The sequence below is a fragment of the Salmo trutta genome, chromosome 15 (genome assembly GCF_901001165.1).
Source record: "Salmo trutta chromosome 15, fSalTru1.1, whole genome shotgun sequence".
In the NCBI taxonomy this organism is placed as follows: Eukaryota; Metazoa; Chordata; class Actinopteri; order Salmoniformes; family Salmonidae; genus Salmo; species Salmo trutta.
Window position 1 is genome coordinate 60,402,027 of NC_042971.1, and position 13,624 is coordinate 60,415,650.

The following is a 13,624-nucleotide window of genomic DNA, read 5'->3' on the forward strand; positions in this document are numbered from 1 at the left end:
ACAATCCGAAATTTCTTTTTGACACTGTCGCAAAGCTAACTAAAAAGCAGCATTCGCAAATGGAGGATGGCTTTCACTTCAGCAGTAATAAATTTATGAACTTTTTTGAGGAAAAGATCATGATCATTAGAAAGCAAATTACGGACTCATCTTTAAATCTGGGTATTCCTCCAGGGCTTCATTGTCCAGAGTCTGCACAACTCTGCCAGGACCCTGGCTCAAGGGAGATACTAAAGTGTTTTAGTACTATATCTCTTGACACAATGATGAAAATAATCATGGCCTCCAAACCCTCAAGCTGCATACTGGACCCTATTCCAACTAAACTACTGAAAGAGCTGCTTCCTGTGCTTGGCCCTCCTATGTTGAACATAATAAACGGCTCTCTATCCACCGGATGTGTACCAAGCTCACTAAAAATGGCAGTAATAAAGCCTCTCTTGAAAAAGCCGAATCTTGACCCAGAAATTATAAAAAACTATCGGCCTATATCGAATCTTCCATTCCTCTCAAAAATTTTAGAAAAAGTTGTTGCGCAGCAACTCACTGCCTTCCTGAAGACAAACAATGTATACGAAACGCTTCAGTCTGGTTTTAGACCCCATCATAGCACTGAGACTGCACTTGTGAAGGTGGTAAATGACCTTTTAATGACGTCAGACCGAGGCTCTGCATCTGTCCTCGTGCTCCTAGATCTTAGTGCCGCTTTTGATACCATCGATCACCACATTCTTTTGGAGAGATTGGAAACCCAAATTGGTCTACATGGACAAGTTCTGGCCTGGTTTAGATCTTATCTGTCGGAAAGATATCAGTTTGTCTCTGTGAATGGTTCGTCCTCTGACAAATCAATTGTAAATTTCGGTGTTCCTCAAGGTTCCGTTCTAGGACCACTATTGTTTTCACTATATATTTTACCTCTTGGGGATGTCATTCGAAAACATAATGTTAAACTTCACTGCTATGCGGACGACACACAGCTGTACATTTCAATGAAACATGGTGAAGCCCCAAAATTGCCCTCGCTAGAAGCCTGTGTTTCAGACATAAGGAAGTGGATGGCTACAAATTTTCTACTTTTAAACTCGGACAAAACAGAGATGCTTGTCCTAGGTCCCAAGAAACAAAGAGATCTTCTGTTGAATCTGACAATTAATCTGGATGGTTGTACAGTCGTCTCAAATAAAACTGTGAAGGACCTCGGCGTTACTCTGGACCCTGATCTCTCTTTTGAAGAACATATCAAGACTGCTTCAAGGACAGCTTTTTTCCATCTACGTAACATTGCAAAAATCAGAAACTTTCTGTCCAAAAATGACGCAGAAAAATTAATCCATGCTTTTGTTACTTCTAGGCTCGACTACTGCAATGCTCTACTTTCCGGCTACCCGGATAAAGCACTAAACAAACTTCAGTTAGTGCTAAATACGGCTGCTAGAATCCTGACTAGAACCAAAAAATTTGATCATATTACTCCAGTGCTAGCTTCCCTACACTGGCTTCCTGTTAAGGCAAGGGCTGATTTCAAGGTTTTACTGCTAACCTACAAAGCATTACATGGGCTTGCTCCTACCTATCTTTCCGATTTGGTCCTGCCGTACATACCTACACGTACGCTACGGTCACAAGACGCAGGCCTCCTAATTGTCCCTAGAATTTCTAAGCAAACGGCTGGAGGTAGGGCTTTCTCCTATAGAGCTCCATTTTTATGGAATGGTCTGCCTACCCATGTGAGAGACGCAGACTCAGTCTCAACCTTTAAGTCTTTACTGAAGACTTATCTCTTCAGTAGGTCCTATGATTAAGTATAGTCTGGCCCAGGAGTGTGAAGGTGAACGGAAAGGCTGGAGCAACGAACCGCCCTTGCTGTCTCTGCCTTGTCGGTTCCCCTCTTCCCACTGGGATTCTCTGCCTCTAACCCTTTTACAGGGGCTGAGTCACTGACTTACTGGTGTTCTTCCATGCCGTCCATGGGAGGGGTGCGTCACTTGAGTAGGTTGAGCCACTGACGTGGTCTTCCTGTCTGGGTTGGCGCCCCCCCCTTGGGTTGTGCCGTGGCAGACATCTTTGTGGGCTATACTCGGCCTTGTCTTCGGACGGTAAGTTGGTGGTTGTAGATATCCCTCTAGTGGTGTGGGGGCTGTGCTTTGGCAAAGTGGGTGGGGTTATATCCTGCCTGTTTGGCCCTGTCCGGGGGTATCATCGGATGGGGCCACAGTGTCTTCTGATCCCTCCTGTCTCAGCCTCCAGTATTTATGCTGCAGTAGTTTATGTGTCGGGGGGCTAGGGTCAGTCTGTTACATCTGGAGTATTCTCTTGTCTTATCCAGTGTCCTGTGTGAATGTAAATATGCTCTCTCTAATTCTCTCTTTCTTTCTTTCTTTCTTTCTTTCTCTCGGAGGACCTGAGCCCTAGGACTACCTGGCATGACGACTCCTTGCTGTCCCCAGTCCACCTGGCCATGCTGCTGCTCCAGTTTCAACTGTTCTGCCTGCGGCTACGGAACCCTGACCTGTTCACCGGACGTGCTTGTTGCACCCTCGACAATTACTATGATTATTATTATTTGACCATGCTGGTCATTTACGAACATTTTAACATCTTGACCATGTTCTGTTATAATATCCACCCGGCACAGCCAGAAGAGGACTGGCCACCCCTCATAGCCTGGTTCCTCTCTAGGTTTCTTCCTAGGTTTTTGGCCTTTCTCAGGAGTTTTTCCTAGGGAGTTTTTCCCAGCCACCGTGCTTCTTTCACATGCATTGCTTGCTGTTTGGGGTTTTAGGCTGGGTTTCTGTACAGCACTTTGAGATTTCAGCTGATGTACGAAGGGCTATATAAATAAATTTGATTTGATTTGATTTGATTTAATGGAATATGCCATGTTACAACGTGCCAATTGGATCTCACTAGCTCATGCTTGGCTTTGCCCACCTCCTTGCTTGTTCTGCCCACTATGCTTCATTTGCTCCCACTGTAAATGACAGAGATTGACTATCTTGGGTTAGTTATAAATATATTTGGCTGAGCTGCCTGGCAAGCTAGCTAGCTATCTAGCATGGTAACACTACAGTAAAGTTACAATAGCTCTAGCATTCATATTTATAGGTAAGAGAACTGTCAAAGTTGGTGAGATCTAAAATATAATGCAATTTTCTAATGTTAACAAGGTTTAGTTATTGCCCATTTTAGTAAATGCTATTCAGCTGGCTAAATTCTAAGTAAATACGGTCACGCATATCATTTGGTAATGTTACAGTAGCATCTGAACACGGATTCAGATAATCCTTTTGACAGGTGTCTTGCTTTCCCCCTATGTTCAATGGGACTAATAGGGTTTTCTCTCTCTTTTGCAGTTCAATAAGCAAAGGTTTTTGGGGGCACTCATGTGTCTGCAGCAAGACCAAACCTTACCTTTAGCAGGATTCCTTGCCAAGTTAAGTAAAATACAAGCTAACCTGTAGGTGCTGGCTCAGCAGGTCCACTGGTCCACTGGTCTACTGGCAGAGACCTTCTTAAAATATAGGGGGGAAAATACAGACAACGCTAGAGTATGGTACACTATATATCCATTTGTATCCATTTGTACTGCTTTTATAACAGTATACATTTAAATAATCTTAATGGAACTACATATTTTTTTACAGACACAACATGCCCGTGACATTTCACATATGTCATCAATAAACATGTTTCTATATTTTGTTCAATTATTTTGAATTTTGATTATAGGTCAATCATTCTTCACTTTTAATGACTATAATGTGTGGCTCTCAGAGTAAATTGTTCGAACAGTACATCCCACTGGGCACACGTTGGTTTAATCAACGTTGTTTCCATGTCATTTCAATGAAATTACGTTTGAACCAATGTGGAATAGATGTTGAATTGACGTCTGTGGCCAGTGGGATGTAATTTTATAATTTACATAAAGTAACAGACAAGAGATAATTAAGTGATAATGAGGAACTGGTGTTTAGAGGACATATTGGCACATTTTTGTTGTTGGTATTTTTGGTATTTTTATTAGGATTCCCAGTAGCTGTTGCAAAAGCAGAAGCTACTCTTCCTGTGGTCCGCAACAAAACCAGAAATATGACAGAGTACAGAACCTAAATAGACAAGAACAGCTCAAGAATAGAACTACATCAATTTTTAAAAAGGTTCACAAAAGGCCTACATGTCAATACATACACACAAACTATCTAGGTCAATAAGGGAGAGGCATTGTACCGTGACGTGTTGATTTATCTGTTTTTTTTTAAACCTGGTTTGCTGTTCATTTCAGTGCCATGCAATAATGGCTCTATATAATACTGTACGCTTTCTTGAATTTGTTCTGGATTTGGCGACTGTGAAAAGACCCCTGGTGGCATGTCTGGTGGGGTACATACTGTATTCATGCAACCTGATGTCAGAGCATTTCTTATTATTCTGTGTGTAAATCCGAAACACTCCATTTAGTATGATATGTTACGTTTGGTATGTTATGTATTAATTTATGGATCCATCATCCATTTTGTGCGGATATCTTCCGAATTTGCAAAACATACAATATGTTACGAATATGCAAAATGTATGATATGTTACAAATTCCAATTTGTTGTGGCTAACGTTAGCTAGGTGGTTAACACACATTTTAACTAGCTGGCTAATGTTAGCTAGGGTAGGGGGTTAGGGTTAAGGTTAGAGTTAAGGTTAGGAGTTAGGCAAAAAGGTTTAGGGTTAGGGGACAGGTTAGCTAAAAGCATTAAGGATAGAGTTAGGTGAAGGGTTAGCTAACATGCTAAGTTGTTGCAAAGTAGCTAAAAAGTAGTAAGTAGCTTAAAAGTAGCTAATTAGCTAAAATACTCTGTGATGAGATTGGAACACGCTACCTTTGGGTTGCTAGACATTCACATTATATCCCCACGCATCCACCACTTCTGTAACCAGACCAAACATTACATATCATACTCATTTGAGTGTCCCAGATTTAAATGTACTGTTACGTCTAGTCTAAGAGACCTTATCCTATATAACTACTGCTGTACAGTCCTTTTCTATTAATTTACTGTCTATACTGTCTTCACACGCCAATATATGTATATATACACAGTTGAAGTTGGAAGTTTACATACACTTAGGTTGGAGTCATTAAAACTCGTTTTTCAACCACGCCACAAATTTCTTGTTAACAAACTATAGTTTTGGTCGGTTAGGACATCTACTTTGTGCATGACACAAGTACTGTCACATGTATCTTCGTCTTCTGACGATATAACGAAATCGTCGTCGGAAAAGGATGACCAATACGCAGCAGAGTCGATATAGTTCATCTTGAACATTTAATTAAATCAACACGAATACAAAAAACAACAAACAAGAAAACGAACGATAAACTGACAGTCTGCAAAGCATAGGCTCAACACAGAACAATCACCCACAAATAACAACCACAAACACACCCTAAAATATGGGACTCTCAATCAAAGGCAGATAGACAACACCTGCCTTCAACTGAGAGTCCCAACCCCAATCAACACAACATAGAAACACACTCACTGTGCCTTTAAACAGCTTGGAAAATTCCAGAAAATGATGTCATGGCTTAAGAAGCTTCTGATAAGCTAATTGACATCATTTGAGTCAAATGGAGGTGTACCTGTGGATGTATTTCAAGGCCTAACTTCAAACTCAGTGCCTCTTTGCTTGACATCATGGGAAAATCAAAAGAAATCAGCCAAGACCTCAGAAAAAAATTGTAGACCTCCACAAGTCTGGTTCATCCTTGGGAGCAATTTCCAAACCCCTGAAGGTACCACTTTCATCTGTACAAACAACAGTATGCAATAGTATGCAAGTATAAACACCATGGGACCACGCAGCCGTCATTCTGCCCCTGAACGAGGCTGTTAACCCACTGTTCCTAGGCCGTCATTGAAAATAAGAATTTGTTCTTAACTGACTTACCTCGTAAGATAAAATAATCATAATAAAATACAGCTCAGGAAGGAGACGTGTTCTGTCTCCTAGAGATTAACATACTTTGGTGTGAAAAGTGCAAATCAATCCCAGAACAACAGCAAAGGACCTTGTGAAGATGCTGGAAGAAACAGGTACAAAAGTATCTATATCCACAGTAAAACAAGTCCTACATTTAACATTTACATTTAAGTCATTTAGCAGACGCTCTTATCCAGAGCGACTTACAAATTGGTGCATTCACCTTATGATATCCAGTGGAACAACCACTTTACAATAGTGCATCTAAATATTTTTTTTCGGGGGGGGGGGTTAGAAGGATTACTTTATCCTATCCCAGGTATTCCTTAAAGAGGTGGGGTTTCAGGTGTCAGGTCCTATATCAACATAAGCTGAAATGCCGCTCTGCAAGGAAGAAGCCACTGCTCTAAAACCACCATAAAAAAACAGACTACGGTTTGCAACTGCACACAGGGACAAAGATCATACTTTTTGAGAAATGTCCTCTGGTCTGATGAAACAAAAATAGAACTGTTTGGCCATAATGACCATCGTTATGATTGGAGGAAAAAGGGGGATGCTTGCAAGTCGAAGAACACCATCTCAACCTTGAAGCACAGGGGTGGCAGCATCATGTTGTGGGCATGCTTTGCTGCAGGAGGGACTGGTGCACTTCACAAAATAGATGGCATCATGAGGCAGGAAAATTACGTGGATATATTGAAGCAACATCTCAAGACATTAGTCAGGAAGTTAAAGCTTGGTCGCAAATGGGTCTTCCAAATGGACAATGACCTCAAGCATACTTCCAAAGTTGTGGCAAAATGGCTTAAGGACAATGAAGTCAAGGTATTGGAGTGGCCATCACAAGGCCCTGACCTCAATCCTATTGTAACGGTTGTCGGGAGAGAGAGTAGACCAAGGCGCAGCGGAGTTAGTGTTCATCATGATTGTATTTAATTAATGTAAGAACACTATACAAAAACAAGATAACCAACAGCAAAACAGTCCTGTTCGGAAATAATCTAAACAGAAACAATTACCCACAAAACCCCAACGGAAAACGGGCACTTATGTGTGACTCCCAATCAGCAACAACCAACAACAGCTGTGCCTGATTGGAAGCCACACGGTCAAAATCAATGAAACAGACAACATAGAAAATGAACATAGAACGCCCACCCAATGTAACACCCTGGCCTAACCAAAATAAAGAACAAAAACCCCTCTCTATGGCCAGGGCGTTACACCTATAGAACATTTGTGAGCAGAACTGAAAAAGCGTGTGTGATCAAGGAGACCAACAAACCTGACTCAGTAACACCATCTCTGTCAGGAGGAATGGGCCAAAATTCACCCAACTTATTGTGGGAAGCTTGTGGAAGGCTACCCAAAACGTTTGACCCAAGTTAAACAATTTAAAGGCAATGCTACCAAATACTAATTGAGTGAATGTAAACTTCTGACCCACTGGGAATGTGATGAAAGAAATAAAAGCTCAAACAAATCATTCTCTCTAATATTATTCTGACATTTCACATTCTTAAAATAAAGTGGTGACCTTAACTGACCTACAACAGGGAATTTTTACTAGGATTAAATGTGAGGAATTGTGAAAAACTGAGTTTAAATGTATTTGGCTAAGGTGTATGTAAACTTCCAACTTCAACTGTACGTATACTGAACAAAAATATGATCATAACATGCAACATTTTAAAAGATTTTACTGAGTTACTGTTCAAATATGGGAATCAATCAATTTAAATAAAATTCATTAGGCCCTGATCTATGACTTCACATGACTGGGAATACAGATATGCATCTGTTGGTCACAGACACCTTAAGCATAATGGGTCTCATGATCTCCTCACATTATCTCTGTGCATTCACATCGCCACCGATAAAATGCAATTGTGTCCGTTGTCTGTAGCTTATGCCTGCCCATACTATAACCCCACAACGTTGACATCAGCAAACCGCTCGCCCACACGATGTCATACACGGGGTCTGTGCTTGTGAGGCCGGTTGGATGTACTGCCAAATTCTCTAAAACAACGATGGAGGCGGCTTATGGTTGAGAAATTAACATTCAAATATCTGGCTACAGCTCTGGTGGATATTTCTGCAGTCAGCATGCCAATTGCACACAACCACAAAACTTGAGACATCTGTGGCATTGTGTTGTGTGACAAAACTGCACATTTTTGAGTGGCCTTTTATTGTCCCCAGCACAAGGTGCACCTGTGTAGTGATCATGCTGTTTAATCAGCTTTTTGATATGCCCCAACAGTCACGTGGATGGATTATCTTGGCAAAGAAGAAATGCTCACGAACAAGAATGTAAACAAATTTGTGCTCAAAATATTAGAGAAATAAGCTTTTTGTGTGTATCGAACATTTCTGGGATCTTTCATTTCAGCTCATGAAACATGGGACCAACACTTTGTTGCATTTATATTTTAGTTTAGTTTAGTTTATATATATTAATATTCTGGTCTCAGACGTTGCTCGTTCTCATATTTCTTTATTTATTTATTTTCCTTGATTACATGTGTATTGTTATTGTTGTTGTGTTGCTAGGTATTACTGCTCTGTTGGAGCTAGAAACACAAGCATTTTTGCTGCACCTGTGATAATATTTGTAGATCCGTGTGTGCGACCAATAAACTTTGATTTGATTTTACTAGGGGCAACGGGGAACGCTATTACCATCAAGTAGCTCTGGCACTGAGGGTCCTCTGTTCAATCCCAGTGCTAACCCTTACCCTAACCATTGGAAATTAATACCTAAACTTAACCCTTACCTTAACCATTGGAAATTAATACCTAAACTTAACCATCAAGTTGTTTCTGTTCTAACCCTATCCCAAACCTTAACCCTTACCTTAACCATACTTAACCCTATCCCAAACCTTAACCCTTACCTTAAGCATTCATTACCCTATCCCAAACCTTAACCCTTACCTTAACCATTCATAACCATATCCCAAACCTTAACCCTTACCTTAACCATTCATAACCCTATCCCAGACCTTAACCATTCATAACCCTATCCCAAACCTTAACCCTTACCTTAACCATTCATAACCCTATCCCAAACCTTAACCCTTACCTTAACCATTCATAACCCTATCCCAAACCTTAGCCCTTACCTTAACCATTCATAACCCTATCCTAAACCTTAACCCTTACCTTAACCATTCATAACCCTATCCCAGACCTTAACCATTCATAACCCTATCCCAGACCTTAACCATTCATAACCCTATCCTAAACCTTAACCCTTACCTTAACCATTCATAACCCTATCCTAAACCTTAACCCTTACCTTAACCATCCTGAATGAATGTTTAGACTTAACTGTCAAAATGATGAACTTTATCCACCCTGGACAAATGTTGAATACTGAAGTCAAGCTGTGATAAATTGTTGGGAATACCACCCAGTGTTGTGTATTAACAAACAACACACACACACACACACACACACACACACACACACACACACACACACACACACACACACACACACACACACACACACACACACACACAAACATACAGCCATGCTTGGTCTTTAGAAAAGCGCTGTGAGATGGACAGAGGCAATCAAAGCAGTAACAGACAAACAAGATGCACTTTCCTTTCTGTTGTTGTGTGTACAGCTGAGCTTAAAGAGCTGAGCTTAAAGAGGTGTGAAGGAGAGAGAGCTCCAGCTGTTTGAACCAGTAGCTGTATATACAGTCATTTGTCTTGTAAAAAACAGATTGTTATCTGGGGCAGCTAGGGGGGGGGGGGGGACAGCTTTATCCTAAAACTATATATTGTGTACTGTATGAGAACAGGAAGTAAAGTGATATACTGTAACAGAGATACAGACTAATGGTAGTAGATTCATCCTGGAAGTCAGAGGTGTTTAAAGTGGGAGTCTTGTTTGTGTGTGTGTGTGTGTGTGTGTGTGTGTGTGTGTGTGAGAGAGAGAGTGTGTGTGTGTGTGTGTGTGTGTGTGTGTGTGTGTGTGTGTGTGTGTGTGTGTGTGTGTGTGTGTGTGTGTGTGCGCGCGCACCAGGGGGGGAACAGCTGCCAGTTGCTTGTGTGGAATCTGAAACCAAACCCAAGACAAAGTCTGCCTGCCTGTGAGAGAGAAAGAGAGAGAGAGAGAGAGAGAGAGAGAGAGAGAGAGAGAGAGAGAGAGAGAGAGAGAGAGGGAGGGAGGGAGGGGGCCGGCTCACTGTTCACAGCTTAGTCATACCACTCACCCTTCATCTGCAGACTTCCTCAAACACACTCACACAAACACCCGCACCTCCTGTTCCTCCTCCTTCTCCTCCTCCTTCTCTCTCTCCTTCTGCAGCTCTTCAAGCTCTAGCCTGGAAGGCAGGGTCACTCTGCTGGACTGCGTGCTGCTCTCCTCACAGACAGCTTAGCTCACTCGTAGACTTAAGTTGAGTTGTGGACAGTGTGTTGACTCAGGCTGGGGAAGACCGTGTTGTGACTCTGATGTACTGCGTGGACTGCACTCCCTGCCTCTGGAGCCCCCATGTGGCTTTAGGCTGCTGCTCTGCTGATCTCGGTTGTGGCTGCCGTTCGTCCGTGCTGTCTTGTCCCCACGGAAACCTACCGAGCAGGCAGATGGTCTGAGCAGTCAAGGGAAAAGTTTATAACAGCAGCTCGTTGGTAAAAGACACGATCACAGAGAACCAGTCCGAGTTCCTCTCTCTTTCTCCAGTCTCCTGTGAGGCAGCTGACCATCTTTATGGAAGTGGCAACAGCAACAGGAGCGCTCTGGCTGAAGAGGTCGAGATTCTCCCCTTCTTTCTCGGATCTCTCTTTCTGAGTAACTGGAGTAACTGTGGATTAGGATCTTTTTTTTGGTCGATTGGAAACTTCACACGTCACAACCTGGATATTACTTTAGAGGCTGATTTCTAGAGTAAAGTAAGTGTTTTGTGTTCTGTTATTGTGTCTCCTGGTATGCTGTAGGTTCAGTGTTGTGGACGGCTGTGCCCAGCTACACCTGTCTACTGTACAGTGGGCTATGTTGCTTATGTTTTGACAGTCTTTAGAGGTCATATCCTTTTCACATTGATATGAGCTGAGTTCACACATCCATCCAGTCTTTGTCATACCGGCAGACTGACTGTAAGCAGAGTTTATCAATAGCATTGTTTGAGGAGCTGTGACTGACTGACTGACTGACTGACTGTCACTCTCTGAGGAGCTGTGGGACTGACTGACTGTCTGACTGACTGACTGACTGTCTGTCACTCTCTGAGGAGCTGTGAGACTGACTGACTGACTGTCACTCTCTGAGGAGCTGCGGGACTGACTGACTGTCACTCTCTGAGGAGCTGCGGGACTGACTGACTGTCGTCTGTCACTCTCTGAGGAGCTGCGGGACTGACTGACTGACTGTCACTCTCTGAGGAGCTGCAGGACTGACTGACTGTCGTCTGTCACTCTCTGAGGAGCTGCGGGACTGACTGACTGTCTGTCACTCTCTGAGGAGCTGTGGGACTGACTGTCTGTCACTCTCTGAGGAGCTGCGGGACTGACTGACTGTCATCTGTCACTCTCTGAGGAGCTGTGAGACTGACTGACTGTCTGGCCCTCTCTGCAGCACTGCCTGCAGGTATAATGTAATGCATTGTAACTTGTTATTAGGCATATAGTGTTTTTTTGTCTCTGTGTTTGAAGATACTGTCAATATGACTTCCTGAGGAGTAGCTGTGTAATGTGGTAATATTTGATATATAAGTATGTTTTATATATATAGCTCACATTTACGTCATTTAGCAGACGCTGTTATCCAGAGCGACTTACAGTAATGAATGCATACATTTCATTTCATGCATTTTCTTTTTGTACTGGGCCCCCATGGGAATCGAACCCACAACCCTGGCGTTGCACACACCATGCTGGCTTTGCAAACACCATGCTGGCTTTGCAAACACCATGCTCTACCAACTGAGCCACCTGCGACCCGTAATAAGACTATGCAATGAATGGACAAAGTCTATTAACAAGTATATCTGAGGATGAACAGGAATATGCAACCAACACTCTTAAAGAGCTATAGGAAGACACTATCAAGAAAGGTCTGAGAATTGTCTAACAAATTCTGATATTACACGGTACAATGAATGAAATCACATACAAGACAGAAAGCTCACGTTACAAGGAATTAACAAGCATTACAAGGCATTATTCTAGGCATGATCAGAGAGGGAGAGAGAGAAGACATAGCCTGAAAGGTCTGCCCCAAGAGTCCCTGGGGAGGAGAGAGATAAAGGGAGAGAGTGAGATCCTGGATAGGGGAGAGATAAAGAGAGAGAGAGAGTGAGTTCCTGGGGAGGGGAGAGATAAAGAGAGAGAGAGAGTGAGATCCTGGGGAGGGGAGAGATAAAGAGAGAGAGAGAGAGAGAGAGTGAGATCCTGGGGAGGGGAGAGATAAAGAGAGAGAGTGAGTGAGATCCTGGGAAAGGGAGAGATAAAGAGAGAGAGAGAGAAAGAGTGAGATCCTGGGGAGGGGAGAGATAAAGAGAGAGAGAGAGTGAGATCCTGGGGAGGGGAGAGATAGAGAGAGAGAGTGAGATCCTGAGGAGGGGAGAGATAAAGAGAGAGAGAGAGTGAGATCTTGGGGAGGGGAGAGATAAAGAGAGAGAGAGAGTGAGATCCTGGGGAGGGGAGAGATAAAGAGAGAGAGAGAGTGAGATCCTGGGGAGGGGATGGAGATAAAGAGAGAGAGTGATATCCTGGGGAGGGGAGAGATAAAGAGAGAGAGAGTGAGATCCTGGGGAGGGGAGAGATAAAGAGAGAGAGAGAGTGAGATCCTGGGGAGGGGATGGAGATAAAGAGAGAGAGTGAGATCCTGGGGAGGGGAGAGATAAGAGAGAGAGAGAGTGAGACCCTGGGGAGGGGGGAGATAAAGAGAGAGAGAGAGTGAGATCCTGGGGAGGGGAGAGATAAAGAGAGAGAGAGAGTGAGATCCTGGGGAGGGGAGAGATAAAGAGAGAGAGAATGAGATCCTGGGGAGGGGAGAGATAAAGAGAGAGAAAATGAGATCCTGGGGAGGGGAGAGATAAAGAGAGAGAGAGTGAGATCCTGGGGAGGGGAGAGATAAGAGAGAGAGAGAATGAGATCCTGGGGAGGGGAGAGAGATAACAGATGAGAGAGAGAGTGAGATCCTGGGGAGGGAGAGATAAAGAGAGAGAGAGAGTGAGATCCTGGGGAGGGGAGAGATAAAGAGAGAGAGAGAGTGAGATCCCGGGGGGGGGGGAGAGATAAAGAGAGAGAGAGAGTGAGATCCTGGGGAGGGGAGAGATAAAGAGAGAGAGAGAGTGAGATCCTGGGAGGGGAGAGAATGAGAGAGAGAGAGAGTGAGATCCTGGGGAGGGGAGGAGATAAGAGAGAGAGAGAGTGAGTCCCTGGGGGTGAGGGGGGAGAGGCCTGGGGAGGGGAGAGATTAGAGCGAGAGAGTGAGATCCTGGGGAGGGGAGAGATGAAGAGAGAGAGAGTGAGACTCCCTGGGGAGGGGAGAGATAGAGAGAGAGAGTGAGATCCTGGGGAGGGGAGAGATAGAGAGAGAGAGTGAGATCCTGGGGAGGGGAGAGATAAGAGAGAGAGAGTGAGACCTGGGGAGGGAGAGGAGAGATAGAGAG

General features: G+C 43.4%; 1 protein-coding gene across 1 annotated transcript in view; it reads left to right on the forward strand.

Moving 5' to 3' along the window:
* Positions 1–10,254: 10,254 nt before the first annotated feature.
* arhgap24 (Rho GTPase activating protein 24) overlaps positions 10,255–13,624 on the forward strand; it is a 202,460-nt gene continuing 199,090 nt past the window's right edge. The window contains exon 1 of the mRNA XM_029692396.1: positions 10,255–10,901. The gene's annotated coding sequence lies outside the window, so the exon portion shown is untranslated. The remainder of the gene's footprint in view (positions 10,902–13,624) is intronic.